A 23,803-nucleotide genomic window follows, 5' to 3' on the forward strand; every position below is an offset into this window, starting at 1 on the left:
CACATTTACACTTTTGCATGTATGTATTTTTTTAATTGTACGCTTTATTTTTTGTGTGAAATACAATAGAAATAATCAGAACTCTGAATTGATTTTTCTTCTTTTACTGAGCATTTGCTTTTGCTAATTTTTTTTTCTTTTTCTTTTTTTTTTAAATTTTATTTTGTCGATATACATTGTGGCTGATTATTGCTCCCCATCACCAAAACTTCCCTCCCTTCTCCATCCCCCCCTCCCCCCCCAACAATGTCCTTTCTGTTTGCTTGTCGTATCAACTTCAAATAATTGTAGTTGTTATATCTTCTTCCCCCCCCCCCGGTTTCTGTGTGTGTGTGTGTGTGTGTGTGTGTGTGTGTGTGTGTGAATTTATATATTAATTTTTAGCTCCCACCAATAAGTGAGAACATGTGGTATTTCTCTTTCTGTGCCTGACTTGTTTCACTTAATATAATTCTCTCAAGGACCATCCATGTTGTTGCAAATGGCAGTATTTCATTCGTTTTTATAGTTGAGTAGTATTCCATTGTGTAGATGTACCACATTTTCCGTATCCACTCATCCGATGATGGGCATTTGGGCTGGTTCCAACTCTTGGCTATTGTAAAGAGTGCTGCGATAAACATTGGGAAACTTTTGCTTCTGAGAGGCAGTTAGCATGCAGAAAGTTCATCTCATAGTTCATCTCAGGGAATTAGTTCTTTTGAATCTATATCTCAGGTTTTGTGAGGTGTTTTCTATTTCTGGTTGGTATTACATTTATGGCATAGTCACTCAGGGATGCCAAATGACCCCTTGGGTTGTCTTCCAGAACCTTTCTCTTTAGTTCACCATTAGCTCAACTTGTGTCCCCTGAGCTGAACTTTTGAGACTGCTGGAATCTCTGCTCGGCTATTTAGTTTCTAAACTACAACTTTTTGCATAGCATGTTGGGTTCTTAATCACCTCCTTTGAGTTAGCATATATTTGAAGGAAAAAAAGAGTTACCAAAATTAGATGTCATCCCTTGGGCTTCTCTTCTGAGAACTGGTCTCTTCAAATGATTGCTTCCTTGGGTTTGTAGTGCCTTCAATGTCTTCAAGTTTTCCTAGTTTTTCTCAAGAGAATGGTTAGCATGGTAGAAATTTAGTTGTTTTTGCTCTCATACCAAATCAACCTAATCTTTATAACAATAAGATAAATTTTCTTTAAAGGCAGGTAGTCTTCTGAGGAGTGGATCTCTTCTGTCTTTTTTTGCTTAATGTACTGCACTTAAATTTTTCATTGATTGCCTAAATGTTTCTCCAGTTGCCAACATGTGCCAGGTATGGATCATGTGGTGGGGGTACATTATTGAGGTATAGCATAGTGTAAAGCAGAGAAGTAAATTTGGAATATATTATAGGATATAAGTTTTATGGTAATTATTAGGCTACATTAGTAACCAAATTGTTACATATACCTTTTTGTGTTGTGAGTTATGTTTATTGGTTGCAATAAAGTTTGGCAAATGAATCCTTTACTTATCTTGATCTACTTAGAGGTAAGAAAGTAGCACTTTATGTAAATGCAACCTCCTAACAGGGAAATTCCATTTATCCCCCCTTTTCTTTGTGGTCTTTTTGTCCTATATTATATTCAAATATCTTGTGGAAATTTTCCATTAATATTTTAAATGAGAAAATTGAATATTCAGTTAAATGTGTAGATCTGAATCTAACATTCCAATGAATTTTATAAATTATATTTTATATATGAAATATTACTTCACATTTTTGCTTAGCAAAATTAGTTGTCTTTTTAATGTTGTAATTTTTCATTTGAATTCTTTTTGACATATTTTTATGTGGTACCATATGGTTTAATTATTACATGTTAAGAATTTTCCAAATTTCTGTCTGTTGTTGATTTGTAATTTCTGTGTGTTGTGCTAGAGAACAAACTTGGTTGCACTTCGGTACTTTTACTGTGTTGAGGTTTGTTCTACGACCTAGTATGAGGTCTACGCTGGAAATGTTCCATGTACACATGCAAAGGATGTGTATTCTGCAATTGTTGGATGGAGTATTATACAGGTGTCTTTTGGGCCTTCTTGTTTTATGATGTTGTTCACATCTTGCATATAATTGTTGATTTTTTGCCTGATTTTGTGCCTACATGTTCTGTTCTGCCACTCCAGCTTTCTCACAGTTGTGCATTGTATGGTGCTTCTTCCATTCTTTTACTTTCAGCATATTTGCAACTTTGAATATAATGTGTCCCATGTAGACAGCATAGAGTTATATGTTCTTTTATTTAGTCTGACAATCTTTTCCTTTGCTGGGATTGCTTAATCCTTTCACATTTAATATTGTGCTTGATATGGTTGGATTTATGTCTCACTTTATTTTGGTTTTGTTTTCTATATGACTTATGACTATTTTTTCCTTGTACTCCGCATTTACTTCCTTTTATTAAGTAGACTTTTGTGTGTACCATTTTAATTTCTTTAATAATTATGATCAGACTTTTGGGTTATTTTCTTAATGGTTTCTCTGTGATTTACAGTATAAATTTTATCAGAATCTAGTTTGGATGTACACTATTTTTTAAATTTGAACATTTAGTTTTACATATTTGTGGGGTCCAGTGTGTTGATTCAATACATGCATGTACTGCCCAATGATTCACTTAGGACAGAGAGCATAGTTTTGTACACATTAGTCCACCACTTCTCAGATTTACACGAAATTAGGCTATACATGCATTCTATACATCTATCCAGTAGGATACAGAATATTTACTACCATTAAACTCCCTCATTTTTGTGCTATTATTTTATGCATATGTTTTTGTATGTTACACACCCCAAAATACATTTATGTTTATTGCTGTATACAATCTAATGTCCATTGAAGAAGGTAGAAGAAAGGAGAGTGAATTATATTTGTAGAGTTCATTTCGTTTTGTATTAAACTTATGTACTACTTCTGAATTTTTTCATTTGTTTTCTGTGAATTTGTGTTACCATCTGGTCTTAATTTCTTACTCTTATATAGTTTCATTCACAAACCCCTTTATCATGTGCTTATTGTCAAATATATTACATTGATATACGCTATATGACCAAAATACAGTTTTATTGATATTGTTTTGTGCAATTGTCCTTTAAGTCAGTTATGAGTAGAAAGGAACCTCAGTAAGTCACTATGCTTTGTTTAATCATTATCTACCCAATTACTATTACTGGAGATCTTAATTTTTTTTCCATACAGATTCTACCTGCCATCTAGTGTCACTCCTCTCCTGCTGAAGAACTTCATTTAACATTTCTTACATTGCCAAATATTAACAACAAATTCTTTGTTTTTATTTATCTGAGAAAGTTTTAATTTTTCCTTCATTTTGAAAGATGGCCTTGCTATAAACAGGCATCTTGGTTGACAGTTTCTTTTTTCTTTCAGCACTTTGAATATGTCATGCCAGTGCATTCTGGCAGCGTTTCTGATGAAAAATAATCTGCTGGTTTTATCCATGACCACTTCTATGTGCTGATTTACTTCTGTCTTCCTGCTTTCAATATTTTCTCTTCATTTTGGCTTTCAGCATTTTGACTGTGATATCTCTTGATGTGAATCTCCTTAAATTTAACTTCTTGGAAGTTCATTCGGTTTTTAGGTGTATAGTTTAGTGTTTTTCATAAAATCTGGGAGGTTTTTAGTTATTATTTCTTCGAATATATTTTCTATCCTGTTCTCTCTTGCCTCTTTCTGGTTCTTAGTTATGTGTATATTGGTATTCTTGATTGCATCGAGAATTTATCTGAGGCTCTGTTCATGTTTCTTCATTCCTTTTCCCGTTTGTTTTTCCAACTGCATGATTCCTATTGATTTATCTTTAAGTTTGGTGATTTTTCTACTGTCATCTCAAATTTACTTTTGTAGTCATCTAGTGGATTTTTCATTTTGTTTATCATAGTTTTCTGCTTCAGAATTTCAATTTAGTGCTTTTTAAAAAAAGTATTTCTGACAAGCAAACAGAAAGGACATTGTTGGGTGGGAGGGGGCAGAGGGAGGAGGGCGAGAGGTTTTGGTAATTGGCCACAATAATCAACCACATTGTATATAGACAAAATAAAATTAAAGGAAAAAAATTTAAAAAGTATTTCGATGTGTTTATTAATCTGTACTTAATGAGTCATTGTTCTTACTGTATGTGTTTAAATTTTAAAACATGATTTTCTTTTGTTCTCTGAACATATTCATAATAGCTGTTGTAACATCTGTCTGCTAGTCCAACATCTGGGTCCCTTCAAAGGCAGTGTCTGTTGTTTGCCTTTTGTCCTGTATATGTGTCACACTTTCCCGTTTCTTTCAATGTCTCATAATTTTTGTTGTTGTTAAGAAGTGGACATGTTAGATAATATAAGGTAGGAATTATGGGGATTTATCCCCCACCTGGCTTGGTGCTGTCATTTGTCTGGTGTTTGTTTGGTGACATAACTGGACTAATTTTATGAAGTCTGTTTCTACTGCACAGTACGGCTTCTGATATCCTTTCACGGATTTTCCCCCATGTTGTCATTTTCTAGCTTGGCTTTTTTGGGTTCCTCGTCTGGTCAGTGTAAGACACTGTTTTGTCACAGTTTTTATCTTTAAGCTTCTTACCAAAAAGGTATTCATCCTTTACCTCTGGTTGTGTTTGTGGCTAGGGTACTGCTGTCATGGTTCTGGGTTTGAAATTTTACCTTGTCCCTAAGCATTGGAAAGATTGCATGCCATTTTTCTTGTTCTCCATGGATCCTGCTAAGAAGGCAGCTGTCATTTAAATCATTGTTCATGGGTTGGTAACTTATATCTATTTCTCTGAAGTGTTTCGTGGGTATACATTTGCTTATTTCATTAATATTACTTATATTTCACATAGGTGTCAAATATATAGTTTACTAAGACTTCAAAAACTTCTATATATTCTATGTGAATGCAGATTATTCCATATGTGTAAATAAAAGGATAATTTATTGGACAGTAACAATAAAGCAAAGGAAAAGCAGAACATATAGCTGGTATGAAAAATAAAAAAAGCCAAAAAGCAAACATTTAATTTTATCTTCAATACGTAAAGGTATCTGCATGTGCACAGCTTGAAATAAATTAAGCACATTTCCACATAAAACATCCAATGGTTTGTTCTTATTATTGCTGATCTGGTATTACTTGTGACTTGGATGAGAAATTGAATGAGAAATGCGAATCCCCTCGAGGGAGAATAAGGAAGTGACACTTGTATTGCAAAATATTTTATGTCTAAGGCTATTCTACAGCATTCGGTAACATTAAACTTTGGCAAAACCATATCAGAAGCGATTCATAGAAATGTAGCAAATATCAGAATCTATGAGTAGCAAGCCGAATCTGTCAGTATGGACATATACTTCCTATGGACAGATAGAACACAGGCCAGTGATGAGAGGATATGTGTAACAATTTGATAGGCTTAATATGTAATAGTTTTGGTATTTAAAATAATTATAATGATAGGTTAACAAATGGACTTAACATTGCATCTAAGTACTGATGTATACACAAGCTAAGTATAAATTGGCAATTAATCTCTTAAATATGCTTAATACTTAGTTCAAGTTATTCATAGCAAGACTCTATAATATCTTGATACGAAGTTATCAAAGTGGTATAAAATAGAACTGGCTATTTGAAATTCATTTGGCTTTTTTTTTACTTAAAGTTCTATAAAGTAATTCACCTCCTAATACCACATCTGACACAATTATTCACAAATGTACATTAAATTATGCGTCCGAATATGGCAAAACTGTTATTTCTGAGTAAATTATGCTTTGTCTGTACCATGAATACTATGTAGGTTTTTCAACCAATCTAGAGGTAGACTTATGGAAAAAACTTACAGGATATATTATTATAAAGGTAAGCAAATTGTAATTTACTTTCCAATCTGTAAATATACTATTAATGTGAATACATATGTGTGTGTAGATCTATTAATACACACAATTCACTGCTGCTCATGGTTACTTGTGAATGGAATGTAGATCTGCATTTTGGAGAGTGTTCAATGAGCATACGATGTATGTGTAATTAATAAATGAAAAATGAAAGAAATAGAAAAAAGTTGGCATATGCTTTTCTTTCTTCTTTTTTGAGTTAGTGCAGAACAAGAAATGATCTTCCTGAAGAGTGCTTTTTCTCTGTTATCATTATACATAATTATTTCAAGTTAAATATTTCATAGATGTAATAAATTATTCTTCAGTTTTTAACATGCACAAGGTATGAGCCATATATTGCAAGTACTTTTATTGAGGTACAGTTTGTTACGAAACACAAACAGTAAATAATGAGTATACTAAACAGCTAAGTTTGGGGGAATGAATTCTACAGCCACAATAACCAGATTATTACTTTAGTGTCCATCAGTCTTGCTAACACTTATTAATTCTAATGCATTTTTCTACAGATTGCTTTTAGATAGTCTGGAAACAAACATGTCATCTGGGAATAATGATGTTTGCATATCTTCCTTTTTAATTTCTGGTATTTTACATTTTTTCTTGCATTATGGCCCTGACTAGGACCTCCATAAAATGTTGAATAGAACAGGGGACAGGAGATATTGTTGTATCTTTTCTGATTTCAGGGGGAAGTTTTGAATATTTTTTCACTAAGTATGATATTTGTTGCAGTGTTCTGAGTTTTAGTTTTTAATCATAAGTGTGGCAAATTATGTCAAATGATTTAGACCCATTGTAATAGTACATTAATTTTTTCTTTCTTTTTTTTTAAGTGGTTTGATTTCAAAATGTTAAACCAAGAAGAATTCATTCTGGGATTAACTTCAATTTGTTCATTGCGTTTTATAATTGATGCATCTTTGATTTTGTTTATCCAACATAAGTTCTTGTTTTCTGTGTTTGGTCATGCAGGATATAAACCTATGATTTTACTTTCTTATACTATCCTCTTCAATTTGATGTAAAGTTTATAAGGGTCTCCTAGAACATTTGGGGGATTGTTTTTCGATTCTGTGGAAGAGTTTGTACAAGATTGGCGTTATTTCTTTCTCATTATATGGAAAAGTTCAGGAATTCAGGCACTAGGACTTGGAATTCATTCATTAAAAGGATATTCATTATAGACACAATTTATTTAATAATTGAAGGGCTATTGAGATTTCCCAACCTTTTAAAATTATTTATCATTCCATATACTTAAAAATTTGTTAGCATAAAATTTATATAAATATCAATTTGTAGTATTATGTGTTTGTCTACAGGATTGGTAGTGATGATTCAGTCTACATTTCTGGTTCTGGTAATGGGTTTCTTTTATTTTTCTCCATAATTTGTGCAAGGGATCTGTCAATTTTCTTTTCAGTTCAATAAAAATTTGGGATTCGTCAATCTTCTCTTTGCAATCATTCAAATTTCATTCACCAATCTTAATTTTATTGGTTCGTGTCTTCAATTATTTTTAGTAGTAAATTACACAGTTTTCAATTTCTTGAGGTGAGCTGTTATATCTTAAATTTTCAGTATTTCCACTTGTGTAAGTAATGCTATTTATTTTCATGTAAACATATTTTGGTTCAACTCATACTTCGTAATAGCTTTATTGAGGTATAATTGACTTAAAAAACTGCACAACCTTTAAATGAACAATATATGTTTTGAGATATTATATATTTGTGAAACAGTCACCATAATCAAGATAATGTAACTATCCATCTCACATTCTTTTCCAAGTTTTCTTGTGCATATATGTCTTCCCTCTCTGCTGGTTCTGCCCAAACACTCCACATTTTCCCCATCCTATGCACCTTCTTGTGTAAGTCTTTCTATGGACATATACTTTCATTTTCTTAAAAAAAAGTAAACTTCCAGAAATGGATGACTGGATCGCATGATTAGGGTTTCTTTAAGTTATTTTACAGTATGACAAGGTAGTTTGCAACATTATACCATTTTACAGCTTACCGGCAATATGAGTGTCACAGGTGCTCAACGTCTTTGCCATTGTTTGTCATGGTCAGAACTTTTAACTGTAGCCCTTCTAATAGGTATGCACTGGTATCACATTGTTGCTTTATGTTGCAAGGTGTAACCAAGTCATAGTTCTTTGTGTTCCAAGCATTCCCAGTAAATGGAGAAAACAGATTAAAGGCCTGATGCTAATCCTTTCCATTCATGTTTTGCATGTATAGTTCTTTTTTATTGCATGCTGGATTTTCTATTTGATGTAGTATAGGGATAATTGCAGGCTCTGGGTGATTTTATCTTCCTCCAGGGACCATTTCTTTTGCTATTGAGAGGCAGTAACCTGGTGGAATGCCCTTTCTGACATTGAGAACTTTTGAGGCTGGATTTCAAGTTATATTGTATTTCTTGTTCACATAGACATTTAGTACATAGCCCCTCTAGTATGTCAAAAGAACCTAAAATTTAAAAAAAAATAATTAGCCCTCTGCTTTGTGGGCTCTGAGCTGAATTTGTGCTGCCTGTGATGGAGGTAGTACTGGAAGATGGTCAGTTGCTTAGTTTCTCAGCTTCAATTTTGTGCTTAGCATCTTGAGTGCTCATTCAGATCTTTCAATTAACAAGTACTTTGTGGCGAAGATGATACCAAAGTTAGATCTCACCACGTGGGCTTTCTTCCTCCTGAGATTGTGAACCTTTAATTCTTGCCCCCTTAAACTTGTAATACCTCAAAGGGATATCTTTCATATATTTCCAGCTTTCCCAGTTTTTCTCAGCAGGATGCTTGGACTCGTAGATTATTACAGGAGGCAGGTTTTTTTCCCTAAAAACCTATTATTTAAAATAAGTTTTAATTAATAGGTGTTTTCCTCCCATAGCCAACTAATCCCAATTCTATATCAAGACTATGAACAAAATTAACTTAACTTTCTATTTTGAGGTCAGTGTACATTCATTTGCAGTTACAAGAATTAATATGAAGGGATCCATGTACCTTTTACTTACTTTTACCCAGTTTTAACATCTTGAAATCTATGGAGCACTATCTCAAGCAGGATATTAATATTTATACAGTCAAGATAGAGAACATTTCAATCGCCACAAGAATCCCTCTCGTTTCCCTGTTATAGGCAGGTCGCTGTCGTTCGTCTCCCCATCCTTGACTTCTGGCAACTAATGATCTGTTCTTCATTAGTGTAATTTTTAAAAATTTTATTGACAATCATATTCATGGAATCATTCTGTATGTGATGTTTGGGACATTTTTTTTTTTTTCTCTCTCAATATACTTATCTGGAGATTCATAAAGATTGTTGTGTGTATAAATAGGTTTTTAAAGTTTTTATTGCTGAGTAGAATTCCATGGTATGGATATACCACATTTTGTTTAACTATATGAGGGTCATCTGGGTGTTTTCACTTTGGGGCTATTACAAATAAATCTGGGTCAAACATTTCTGTATATGTTTCCTTGGAAACATGCGTCTTTAGTTCTCTTTGCTAAATACCAAAGAGTGCAATGCTCTGTCATATGGTACTTGCATAGTCAGGGATTTTTTTTTTTTTTTTTTTTAGACTGCCGAAATTTGTAACAGTGGCTGCACCATCTTACATTCCAAGAAATACTGTCTGAGTTTGTCTGCATTTTATGGTGTCACTATTTTTTATTTTAGGCATTCGGATAGCTGTGTAGTGATATCACATTGTGATTATAATTTGCATTTACCAAATAACAATAATGTTAAACATGTTTCCATGTGATTATTTGCTATTTGTATATTCTCTTTGGTGAAATCTCTCTTTATTTCTTTTGACCATTTTACAGTTGGATTTTTCAAAATGTGTGTTATGAGTATACTTTCTATATTACAGATACTCGTTTTCTGTCACATATTTGGCTTATAAATATTTTTCCCAGTATGTAGCTTGTCTTTCTGTTTGCTTAACAGAAAATAAAGCTATTAGCATAGTATTTGCGAGTGAATTTTTTTTTTTTTTGCAAGTTTTTGGAGGTTTTCCTGTTATGTTTCTGTTATTGATTTCCCATTTGATTTTATTATGGTCACAGAACACATTCTTGTGATTTCAGTCCTTTTAAATTTTTTGAGGTTTATTTTACGCTTGACAATATGATCTGCCTTGGTGTATGTTCCATGTACAGTGGCAACAAATTTGTCTCCTGCTGTTGTTGGGTGCAGTGTTCTGTAATTGTGAAACACATCCTGTTGAATGATGGTGGTGTTGATTTCTTCAGAAATTTTGCTGAATCTATGTAATTTTTCTGTCAACTGTTGAGATATAGTGGTTGAAGACTCCAGCTATAATTGTGAATTCAACTATTTATTCTTTCAAGTGTATCAGTTTTGCTTCTCATACTTTGTACATATTCAGGGTTTCTAGATCTTTTTGTTGAATTGGCCATTTGTTATTACATAATATAATGTCCATCTTTGTCTCTGGTAATTTTCTTTGCTCTGAATTCTGCTCTATCTAATACTCTTATTGCCATTCCTGCTTTATTTTGATTATTTTTGGTATATCTTTCCATATCCTTTACTTTCAGTCTGCTGATGTCATTATATTTAAAGCAAGTTTGTTGTAGACAGAAAAGAGTTGAGTCATTTTTTTGTTAATTCACTCAGCCAATATTTGTCTTTTAGTTGTTATACAATTGTATAGGTCATTTTTATTTAATGTTATTATGTGTATGTTAGGATTTAAGTGTGGTATAACATTTTTTCTGTTTGTTTTCTCTGTTTTTATTTTTTCGTTTTCTATTGTCTGCCTTCCTGTGGGTACTTTAAAAATTTTTAGCAATTCATTTTTTTTATTTTTGTTTATCTATAGCGTATTTGAGTGTGTCTTTCTGCCTTACTCTTTTTACTGATTACTCTGACCATTACATATATATAAATATATGTATATGTATACTTATTACAATCGGGTGTAATCATTTTACCACTTTTAGTGATGTGTTAAAAACCTTATCTCCTATTACATCTCTCTACCCACTCCCTATTTTTAATTATCATAAATACTTCCTCTTCATACTTTGAAGTCCACATCAGAAAGTGTTATAATTTTTACTTATAATGTAAAACGTAATTTAGAAAACTCAAGAAGAGAAACTTGGTTTACTCTATTCACCTGTCTTTTGCTTACCTTTACTGATGTTCCAAGTTTTTTGACTTTATTATTTGTTTCTGTTCAGAAAATTTCCTTTAGTTATTATTTTAGGGTAGTTGTACTGGCAGTAAATTCTTTTAGGGTTCCTTCATCGAAGAATGTCTTGGTTTTCACTTGAATCCTGAGGATATTTTCACTGGGTTTAGAATTTCACAGTTCTTTTCTTTCAGCACTTGAAAAATGTGGCACTTTCTACTAGCTTTCCTGGATTTTGATGATAAATTCAACATAATTTGAATGTTCTTGTATTTTTTTTTCCTCTATAGGTAAGATGGGATTTCTCTTGCTGCTTTCAATAAATTTTTTTTTCTCTTTAGTTTTCAGAATTTTGATATGATGTATCTTGGTCTGGAATTTTACAGGTTCATCCTGAGAGAATTTTGTTAAGGCCTTGTACGTATAAATTTTGTTTGACAAATTGGGAAGTTTTCAGGCATTATTTTTGAAAGTATTCTCAGTACTATACTCTGTCCACTCCTTATGGGATTCTAATGACAGGAATGTTAGAACCTTTGTTATTGACTCACAGGTCTCTGAGACTTTGTTCTCCTACCCACCCCCTTACTCGTATTTCCTTTCTGTTTCCTGACTGGGTAATTACTCTTTTTCTGCCTTCAGTGTCAATGATTATTTCCTTTGCACCACATCAACAGGGGGAAAGTGAAGGCACGGCCTCTGTTGCCAGGTGATTGTAGAAGTCCAGATTCAACCCTTGGCCTCCATTGACTCCTGAGTGGGGGATGTTCCTCGTTACTCCTGGGAAGGGTTGGAAGTTCTGTCCGCCCACTAGGCTTCCACTGAGAGTGGCAGGTCACAGCTCCTCATGGGCATACTACTGACACCATATAGAGTGACTTCTTTACCATGGGCTGTGGTGAAAACTGTTACTCTTCTCTGAGCTTCCTCTGATAGCACTTCAGCAAGAAGGGGAGCAGTATGTCATTAACTCCAATAGAGTAGAAGTGCAAACTTTCTACCTGCTCTCCATTAACACTGTGGTGTGGTGGAGGGTGCACTCTTTACTAACAGCAAGTATGAACGTACCAGCTTCCAACTGCACCACTATGGATGCCGTGTGATGGTGATTTGAGTTAACTAGCTACATACAGCCTGGTCAGGGTGGACCTTTCATAACGTAGTTGAAGATGGCAACTCTATTTTGTTGTGATGTTTTGCTTGAACAGAGTAGTTAGCTCTACTCAGTTATGAATTAAATAATCGTGTATTTATTCACATATTTTACTTAATCAGAGCTTTGCACTTCTTCCTGCAGTTCTTAGTTTGCACCAGGAGAGATAACTCTACCCTCAGACTGAATGACTTCTTTTAGTATTACTTCTTTTACAGTTTTCCCAGTGGTAAATTGTCTTAAGTTTGGTTGTTTCTTATTTCACTCTCCATGAAAGCATAATTTTTCTACATGTGGAATTCTCAATTGACAGTTTTACTTTTTCCTTCAGCATTGGAAAGATGGTGCTATATTTCTCCTGTTCTCCACTATAACCACTGATTTTATTTTCTTATCTTTCTTATAGTATTGATTTTGTGTAAAGTTTATACCAGTCTCATAATAGAATTGAGAAGCATTTCTTTTATCTGGAAAAAATTGTGCAAGATTGGGGTTCTTGTTCATTATATGGAAAACAGCAAGTCTTCAGGTACCAGGGTGTAGAATAGAATCACTGGGAGGAAATATTTAATTACAGATGCAATTTTTCAAATAGATGTAAGATTATTGAGACTTCCTAAATTTTTCTCTAATTTCATTTTTTTAAACAATTTACTGATTTCATGTAACTTCAATTTATCAGCGTAAGTTTGCTTAAAATATTATGTGTATGTCTCAAGGATCTGGACAGATAATTCTGAATTCCTGGTAATAATGTCTGGTTTTTGTATTGATAAGTGTCTCAAGCGTTCATCATTTTTAAACCTATTACCAAAAAGAAAAACAACAAAAGTAACATCTTAAAATAACTTATGGATATGTTGATTCAACTTTTTATAACTGAAAAAATTTCATCCTTTAATCTTAATGTTTTTTTCATTTTTTTTTAGATTAAAATTACCGGGTATTTTTACAAATAATTGAGCTTGATTATCAGATTTCTAAATTTTAGTACATCCTTTTTTGAATTAAATGATCTGAAATTTCTTTGAGACACATATTTGGTGCATACTGCACGTTTTGAATAATTTTTTGAGGTATGATTGATTTAAAATAAACCACATAATGTTAAAGTCATCATAAAAGTTTAAAGACTTTCATGTATTAATGAAACTGTCATCACAATCAAGATAACATAAATATCCTCTCCTCTTCCACCAAGGTTCCTTATGAACCTCATATTGCTCCCCTGTCATCCTGCCCTAGCGCTCCCCTCTTTCCTGCGTTATGGACATTCTTGAAGGAGTCTTTATATGGACATAAAATTTTATATTTTTTTGAAAAATTTCAAGGAACAGAATGGCTAGATCACATGATAGTTGTGCCTTTCAGATACTTTAGAAATTGTGTAAATATTCTGCAGTGAACATACTGTGTTAAACCCTACCAGCAGTGTAAAAGAGTCACCTTTGATTAGGTACTTGTCAGCACTTATTATGGTTAGTATTTTTCATTGTTTCTCATTTAGCAGGTGTGTAGTGGTATCTCACTGTTGCTGTAAATTGTGTGGGAATCACCAAGTCTTAGTTCTTTCTGTTCCAGACATCCTCATTATATGGAGAAAATGGATCCCAATCCTGATGCTAGTCCTTTCCTACCCCATTCCCTTTCTGCATGTGTGGGTACTTTTGATTGCAGGCTGGATTTTCTGTATGAAATAGTGTAGAGGTAACTGGAGTTTCTGGGTGATTTTATCATTCTCTGGCATACATTTGCATTTGACAGGCAGTTAGGGTGGGGACAGTTAATCAAGCTGCGGTCAGAAATTGAGTCCTTTTAAAGCTGGATCTCGAGCTTTGTGTGGAGTTTTCTATTTTAGGTTTATATTGACCTTAGGACATAACCCCTTGGGGATATGCCAAATGAACCCTTGGTTTGTTTTCTGTGATTCGTTTCGTCTGTGAACTGTCAGGTTGAACCTGTGTCCTCTTGGTTGGGTGAGACTGCCAGAAGTCTTTCTCAGCTGCTTAGCTGCTCAGCTCCAACTTTCTGCTGAAGCCTCCTGGATCGTCACTCACATCTTTGGAATCAGCAAAAGCCTTCAAGGGAGAAGCGGTAACAAATGTGAATGGTTCTCGTGACAAAGTCTTCCCTCCTAATTGAGATTCTGTCTTTTTGAATGCTTTCTTCCTTTGATTTGTGGTGCCTTCAAACAATATCTTTAATATCTTCCAGCTTTCCTAGTTTTTCTCAGTAGGATGGTTGAGCTGAAAAGGCTGGTGTGCTATTAAGCAAGAGTTTATCTCTACAAATAGTAGTTATTGAAATAGTTTTGAATCTGTACATTTTATTTCTTTTATAGAAAGTTAATTCAGTCTATATTTCCATAAGATAAACAATTGCTGTTATGGCAAATGATCTTCCTGAAGAGTGCTTTTTCTCTGTTTCATTATACATAATTCTTTCAAGTTAAATATTTCATAGATTTAATAAATTATTCTTTAGTTTTTAACATGCACAAGGTATGAGCCATATGATGCAAGTACTTTTATTGAGGTATAGTTTGTTAGGAAACAAAAACAGTAAATAATGAGTATACTAAACAGATTAGATTGGGGGAATGAATTATACAGCCAGTCACCAGATTACTACCTATACTATGTCGAATTGTTGCTCTAGGGAGTGGCATATCAACCTTTATCTTGCCCTGGTGTACTGAGAGTTATGTTTGTACCACTCCATGTAAGTGTACCCTCATGACATGGGACTTTGTGGTCTTGGTGTCATATATTTTCCATATACGTTATTATTTTTTTCATTTTTTGCTTTATACATTGAAATGCATTTTAAAAACAATAGAAAAATTGTCTTATATTTCCCCATACATTTTATTTTTTTTTGAGTAGTAGACTTTAGTTTATAGCAGTTTTAGGTTTGCAGAAAAATCGAGCAGAAAATACCCCCCTACACACACACAGAGTTTATCCTATTATTAATATCCTGCGTTGCTGTGATACATTTGTTACAGTTATGAAACAATATTGATAAACTATTATAAAGTAAAGTTTACATTAGGATTCCCTCTCTGTGTTGTATAGTTCTGTGGGTTTTGCTAGATGTGTAATGTCATGTATTCACTAGTACAGTATCATACACAATAGTTTCACTGCCCCACGAAGCATCTGTTCTCCACCTGTTCCTCTGTGCATCTCTCTCTCTCCCTGAGAACCTGGTAACCACTGGTATTTTTTTTTCCTGTTACCTCAAACATTTTTTGTTTCTTTGTGTTAGGTGCATTCAAGATCCTCTTTTCCAGCTGATTGAATTTATACAATAAATTGTTCTTAATTACAGTCACCCTGCAGTGCTATAGAACACTAAATCCTATTCCTCCTACTTAGGTGTAATTTTGTGTTTGTTAATCAACTCTCACTATCCCCTACCCCTTTATCCTTCTGGTAAGAATTCAGCATGGTAATCTCTGGTAACCACCATACTATTCTCTACTTACACGTGATAAAAATTCTTTGCTTCCACATATGGATGAGAATATGTGGTATTTCTCTTTCTGCTCCAGGCTTATTTCACTTAATGCAATGTCCTCCAAGCTCATACGTGTTGCCGCAGATGGCAGGATTTCACTGTTTTTAATCGCTAAATAGTATCACGTGTACACATACCACATTTTCTTTATCCATTCAACTGTGGATAGATACTTAGGTTGATTCCATATCTTTGTGATTATAAACAGTGGTGCAATAAACATGAGCGTGCGCACATCTCTTCGATATGCTGATTCCCTTTCCTTTGTTTATATATATATATATATCCAGTAGTGGGACTGCTGGATCACATGGTAGTTCTATTATTAGTTTTTTGAGAAACTTCTGTCCTGCCTTCCATAATGGCTATATTAATTTGCGTTCCCACCAACAGTATGTAAGAATTCCTCTTTCTATGCTTCCTTGCCTGCCTTTGGTATTTTGTCTTTTTAATATTAGCCATTCTAACTGGAATGTCGTAATATTGCATTGTAGGTTTGATTTGCATTTCCCTGATGATTACTGATGTGGAGCTTTGTTTCATATACCTGTTGCCCATTTACATGTCATCTTTTGGAACATGTCTATGCAGCTTATTTGCCCATATTTTAATTGGATTTTTCATTTGCTGGTTTTTTCTTTTGAGTTATTTGAATTCTTCTTATATTCTGGATATTAATCCTCTGTCAGATGCATAGTTTGTAAATATTCTCTCCCATTCTGTAGGTTGTCTCCATTGATTTTTTTTCTCTGCTGTGCAGAAGCTGTTTAGTTTGATGTAATCCCATTTGTCTGTTTGTTTGTTTGTTTTTTTGTTTGTTTTGCTTTTGTTCCCTGTACATTTGAGGTCTTCTTCATAAAGTCTGTTCCCAGACCAATGTTCTGAAGCATTTCCTCTATGTTTTCTACTAGTAGTTTCATAATTTTGGGTCTTACATTTCAACCTTTAATTCATTTTGAGTTGATTTTGTATATGGTGAGAGGTAGGGTCTAACTTCATTCTTCTGCATATGGGCATCCAGTTTCCCCAGCACCATTTATTGAAGAGACTGTCCTTTCCCTAATGAATATTCTTAGTGTCTTTGTCCATAATCAGTTTTGTTTTGATCATCACACACCATACGCAAATACTGGTAATCAACTATGAACCCCCTAAATATGTATAAATAAAAATAAGAAGAAAAAATCGTTTCTATGACATATATAATTTGTGATGTACAACAGAAAAAAAAATTACTCAAGATTTAACTAAAGTTATCAACTAATCATTTTATAGTCTGAAAAAAGAAAAAAGAAAACCAGTTGGCTGTAAATATGTGGCTTTATTTCTGGGTTCTCTATTCTGTTCTATTAGTTTCTAGTCTTTTTTTATGCCAGTATCATGCTGTATAGGTTACTATAGCTTTGCATATATTTTGAAGTCACGTACTGTGGTGCTTCCAGCTTTGTTCCTTTTGCTCAGGATTAATTTGGCTATTAGGGTTTTTGTGTGGTTTCAAACGAATTATAGGATTGTTATTCTATTTTGTGTGAAGAATGTCATTGGCGTTTTGATAAGGATTGAGTTGGATCTATAGACATCTTTTGGTAGTGTGGTATTTTTCACATTATTGATTCTTCCAGTCTGTGAATGTGGAATGTGTATGTGTTCCCATTTCTTTGTGTCTTCACTTTCTTTCATCACTGTTTTGTAGTTTTTCTTGTACAGATCTGTCATCCTTTTGGTAAAATTTATTTTTAGGTAGTTTATCTTTTTTTGTACCTTTTGAGAATGGAATTGCTTTCTTAATTTCTTTTTCAGCTTGCTCATTATTGGTTTATAGAAACTCTACTGATTTTTGTATGTTCATTTTGTATCCTACAACTTTACTGAATTCATTAATCACGTCTAAGAGATTTTGGTGGAGCTTTTAGGATTTTCTATATGTAAGATCATGTCATCTGCAAACAGGGACAATTTGACTTCCTCCTTTACAATTTGCATACCCCTTATTTCTTTCTCCTGCCTAATTGCTATCAGTAAAACTTCCAGTACTGTGTTAAGTAAGAGTGGTGAGAGTGGGCATCCTTGTGTCATTCCTGTTCTTCGAGGAAAACCTTTCAGCTTTTCCACATTGGTATGATATTAGCTGTGAGTTTGTCATATGTGGCCTTTATTGTGTTGAAGTATGTTCTCTCTATACCAAGTTTGTTGGTGTTTTTGTCATAATGGGATATTGAATTTTATAAAATACATTTTCTGAGTTAGTTGTGATGATCATTTGCTTTTGGTCCTTGATTTTGTTGCTGTGATGTATCAGTTTGTTGATTTGCATTTGTTGAACCACTCTTTTGTTTTTTAACTGGAGCATAATTTATTGTACATGTTTTGGGGGTACAATCCCACTTCTAGGAATATATGCAAAAGAATGGAAAACATCATGTGGAAGGTTACCTGCACTCCCATGTTCATCACAGCTGTACTTAAAATAGCCAAAATGCAGAACCAACCTAAATGTCAAACCATTCTTGCATCCCTGGGATAATTCCTTAAACAGACAAGAAGAAAAACAGAAAAAGAAAATGATAGACCAATATCCCCATGAAGAAACATGCAAAAAATTTCAACAAAATACTATCAAACTGAATCAAGCAGCCCTTGAAAAAGATCACTCACCACATATTTTCCTATTTTCTTTATTGTGTGTGCTCTTAATTTTTTCCTGTAATTTTTAATTTCCATGAAGTGTTGCTTCACTTTAGTCTGAAGAACTTACTGTAGTATTAATTGCATTACAGGTTATCCAGCAGCCAATTGTCTAAGGTTTGATTATGTGGATGTTTCTTATGTCATTCTCAGTTTGGAAGGATAATTTTGCTGGATATAGAATTCTGAGTTGACAATCTTATTTTTTCTTTAGCATTGGAAAGATGCTGGTCCATTTTTCTCCAGCTCTCCGTGGATACTCTTGAGAAAGCAGCCATTATTTACATCATTATTCCCAGATGGGAAGGCAATTCATTTGTATTTCTCTGGCACATTGAGTTTTATTATTTGGCTTTAGCTGCTTAAGTATGATGTACCACATGCATATCTAGTTTGATTTTTTGGTTCCTTTAATCTTGGATTTCTAATTAGAATATATTTTTGGAAAGTTGGGAATTTTTTGCCTCTTTTCTACAAATCATATGGTTTTCTTTCCTGATCGGTTCCTCTCCCTCCTCATATTGCACTCTGATTAAGTATATGTTTGATGATTGAATATTATCTAACAGGTTGCTGTAGGTTGCTGTAGGTTGCTGTAGTTTCCCATAGTCAATGGGCACTGCAAGACCTCTGTTATTTCCATTCCTCTCTTAGCCTCACATCCACTTTCTGCTATGCCTTGATGAGTCTTGTGCACATGTTCAGCCCAGGCCCTGACCAAGGACCTATAGTAAACTTCCACACCGACTTCTGTCTTGGTCCTGTGAACAGCTCCCTCATCTAGAGTGTCGTACCACGTAAATCTCAGGTGCACAGCAGCCTCGAATTTTAATCTCTGTTTCATCAGCTTAACAACTCTGCCATGCTCCACCTGTTTCCAACTCCCTGCCATAGGTGAAATTGCCTCATCCAGAGGGCCTGGGCGAACATAAATCTCTCACCTTGACAATAGCTTGTGTCAGTGAGGAACTCTCCTACATAGTTTGTGGAAAGAAAAATTAGAGCCAGGACTCTGGCACAATTTTGGCAGATTCTATTAAGCTGAATAGACACATACAATACGACTCAGTAATTCTACTCTAACTTACATAGTTATCCTAAAAATGCACCTCTGTGCCAAAACATGTATAGAAACAGTAATACTTAGTAGCTGGGCACAATCTAAAAGTTCACCATTTCTAAGAATGGGTAACATAAGTTATATCACACAATGTAATGCCATTCACCAATGAATATGAACAGACTTCTTCTACATACAAACTGTTGTTGTGACGGGATCCCTGCCAGCGCATCCTGCCATGCACTGATTGGAACAGGGTCTCAGGTCAAGTTGGGAAGTCTAGCACATTCCTTGGCTCTTTATTGTCATCAGTATTTCCAATAACACCCCTCTTTTTGATTCCATCTGGCTAGTCTGGCGATTTGGGCAGAATTCTTCTTGGATCCTGGGGAGAAATGAGCCTCCAGGGGCCAAACTATGTTACTTTGCTGGGTTTTGAGAAATACCAGGTCTAGGTCACCTTCTTTTGTAGGGTGGGTCGTCATCAAATGCCTGCTGCTCTGCCCTCCTTCACTTTGCCCTCCACTTAGATGCCTGCCCTCTTCTGACCACTGTTCAGAGTTTCTTTTTAGTTGTGTTTTGTATTCTTTCCAGGGTTTTTGGCTGTATCTAGTGGAAAGGAGCAAGGAGAGACAAGTATACACTATTTTGTGCAGAGAATAACTTCAGCCTAATTTTCCTGAGTTTTACCAAGATTCAGAATGATGAGTATTTCAGGTTTCTTAATGGCAGATATACTCCATCCTATGGTTCTATCACATTCTGTTTGTTCATTAATCAGTTGACAGACATTTGGGTTGTTTTTACTTTTTGCTGTTATGAATAATGGTGCTATGAACAATTGGATATAATTTTTGCATGGACATATGTTTTCAGTTATCTGGAGTGGACAGGTAAGGTTGGAAATTCTGGGTCATATACTAACTGTTTGTCTAACTTGTTGAAGAATTACCAAACTGTAGAGATACATATGAGGGTTTCAATTTCTCCTCACCAATACTTGTTATCTGTCTTTTTGATTATACTAATTCTTTTGGATGTGAAGTTGTATACCATTGGGCTTGATTTTCATTTCCCTAAGGACTAATGATGTTTGACGTCTTTTCATGTGAACATTGACCATTTGTGTATCTTCTTTGGAGAAACTCCTATTGGAATTCTTTGCCAATTTAAAAACATTGGATTGTCTTTATCTTACTGAGAAAGATCTTTTCATATTCTGTATATAGATCCCTTATCAGGCAAATGATTTCTAAAGATTTTGTCTCATTCTGTGAATTGTCTTTTCATTTTCTTCATGATGTTCTTTGAAACAAAAACATTTTCAGTTTTGATGAGTTACAACTTATCAGTCTTTTATTCCTTGTGCTTTGCTGTCATAATTGCGAAATCATTGCTTAACCTAAGGTAACACATGTTCATTCCTGTACTTTCTTCCAGGAGCCTTTTGGTTGTGACAGCTACATTTAGATCTGTGATCCACCTGAGTTCCGTTTTCTGTGTGAAGTGAGGTAAGGGTCCAACTTCTTTCTTTTGCACGTAGATATCCAGTTGTCCCAGTACCACTTGTTGAAAACATTCTTTTCCAATTGATGTATTTCCATCATAAAAATATTTATTCTTGCTCGGGCCGAACCCGTGGTGTACTCGGGAGAATGCAGCACTGGGAGCACAGCAGTGCTCCCGCCGCGGGTTCGGATCCTATATAAGGATGGCCGGTCCACTCACTGGCTGGATGCGGTACGGCCGGTCACAAAAAGACAAAAAAAAAAAAAAAAAAATGTTTATTCTTGCTATCTCTAAATATGATTGTTTCTCATTTATTTAAATCTTTAATCATTTCTTTCTACATTGTTTTGTGCTTTTAGATCTGTAAGTCTTGCATTTGTTTAATTGAATATATTACTAAGTAATTAATATCTTGTGATGTAAACAATTGTTTTCCTTATTTCAGTTTTGGCCTATTCATTGACTGTATAAAAATACAATGGATTTTGTGTATTTCCTCGTATTCTGCATCCTTGGTGAAATTGATTTATTATTCCTAATTTTTAGTGGATTTCTTAGAATTTTCATATAGTTTAATGTTATCTGCCAATGGAGATAGTTTTACTTCTTTCTTTCCAATCTGTATACCTTATGTCTGTTTCTGGGAAACATATTGAATAAAAATGGTCAGAGTAGACATATTTATCTTGTTCTTGATATTAGGTGGAAAACATACCCTCTCTCATTGAGTGCAATGTTAGCTGTAGGTTTTTTGTTGATGCATTTTTTCAGGTTAAGGAAGTTCTCTTTTATTACTAGTTTGTTTTCTTTTATGAAAGTGTGTTGTATACTGTCATGTGTTTCTCTGAATATCTTGAAATGATCATATGATTTTAGTTTTTTAATCTGTTAAGGTGGTGTTTTACAGTGATTGATTTTTAGATATTGAAACTATCTTGTATTCCTAGCATAAATCCTACTTGGTCATAATGTTTAATCTTTCATATGTTGCTGGATTTAGTTTGCTGATATACTGTCAAGGATTTTTGCATCTGTATTCATAAGAGATAATGGTCTATACTTTTCTTGTGATGTGTTTGTCTGGTTTGGGTAGCAGGGTAGTACTGGCAATATAGAATGAGTTGGGAAGTGTTCTCTCCTCTTAAATTTTCTGGAACATTTTGTGAAGAATCACTGTTATTTATTGTTTAAGTGTTCTTTAAAATTTTCCAGTGAAGCCATTTGGGTATGGGCTCTTCTTCATGGGAAGATATTACTTTGAAGTTACTAATTCAGTATCTTTACTTGTTATAGTTCTATCCAGAAGTTCTGGTTTTTTGTTTTGTTTTGTTTTGTTTTGTTTTTTTCTTTTTTGAAAAAGTTGATTAGTTCATGCCGTTCTAGGAATTGGTCAATTTTGTGTAAGTTATCTAATTTTTAGCATGTAGTTGTTTATAGTAAACTCTTATAAGCCTTTTATTTATTTGTGCAAATTTGCGAGTGATTTCCTCTGTTTAATCCCTGATCTTAGTTATTTTAGCTTTTTTTTTTTTTTTTTTTTTTTTTTGTCAGTCTACCTAAACATTTATCAATTGTGTTGGTATATGTTGGTATATTTAAAGAATCAACTTTTGCTCTCATTGATGTTTTTATTTTTTTATATTGTCCGTTTATTTCTTCTACAATCTTTATTTATTTCTGCCCTCGGCTTTTATTAGTTTTAATTTACTTTTCTTTTTCTAGTTATGGTAAAGTCTGAGATCTTTTTCACTATGTGAATATAGATGCTTACAGCTATAAATTTTCCTCTAATTGTTTATTCAGCTTCATCCCCTAATTTGTTGTGATGTTTTGTTTGCACTTTCATTCATCTCAAAGATTTTCAAATTTTCTATGTGATTTATTCTTTGTCTCACTGTGTCTTTCACGGTGTGGTTCAATATCTACTTATTAGTAAATTTCTCTATTTTCCTTCTGTTGTTTTCCAATTTAAATCCGTTGTGGTCAGAGAACATACTTTGCTTTATTACAATTCCTTTGAATTAATTTGGCTTTGTTTTAGGCCTAATGTATCATCTATTCTTGACAATGTTTTATGTGTATTGGCAAAGAATGAGATCAGAGTGTTCTCCCTATTACCCTTTCTTTCTAATGATTTCTTTTCCTTTTTTTCTAATGAAAGTCTCTCCCTAAGTCTGGATTTGTTTTTACTTGATATTCACTATTTGATTAGTCATTGTTATCACATTTTCCTTAAGTCTTTAAACATAGTTTTATTTAGTACTTTGAACCTATTTATCAAAGCTGATTTTTTCATTTAATGATCTTAAAGAATATGTAAAACTTACTCTTCAGTTAAACACACTTAATCTCTCTACTTACTTGAAGCTGATATACATATATCTTTCATTGTGGTAAAAATGTATATAACATAATGTTTGTCATTTTAAGCAGTTTTAAACATACAATTCATGAAATTAATTACAATTACAGTGCTGTGTGACCATCACCTCTATTTCCAAAACTTTCTTGTCATTGTAAACATAAACTCTGGATCCATTAAACAATAACTCCCCATGTAATAGCTGTTATGAACTATTTTTCCGCTAGTCCAACATATGGTTTCCCCTAAAGGCATTGACTATTGTTTGCCTGTTGTTTTGTATATGTATCACACTTTCCTATTTCTTTGCATGTCTTCAGGTTTTGTTGTTGTTGTTGTTAAAAACTGGACATATTAGTAATATTTTATATCTGGATACTATTC

At 33.7% G+C, this 23,803-nt stretch overlaps 1 protein-coding gene across 9 annotated transcripts in view; it reads left to right on the forward strand.

The window, feature by feature from the left end:
• The window catches only part of LOC134366963 (uncharacterized), a 311,090-nt gene that overhangs the window by 58,203 nt on the left and 229,084 nt on the right, over nt 1-23,803 (forward strand). For 8 of the 9 annotated variants that reach the window (XR_010022376.1, XR_010022377.1, XM_063083556.1 and 5 more), the window contains one exon: nt 20,989-21,059. The exons of the other annotated variant lie outside the window; for it this stretch is intronic. The gene's annotated coding sequence lies outside the window, so the exon portion shown is untranslated. The remainder of the gene's footprint in view (nt 1-20,988; nt 21,060-23,803) is intronic. 9 annotated transcript variants of the gene reach the window in all.

This window comes from Cynocephalus volans, chromosome X (genome assembly GCF_027409185.1).
Source record: "Cynocephalus volans isolate mCynVol1 chromosome X, mCynVol1.pri, whole genome shotgun sequence".
Classification (NCBI taxonomy): Eukaryota; Metazoa; Chordata; class Mammalia; order Dermoptera; family Cynocephalidae; genus Cynocephalus; species Cynocephalus volans.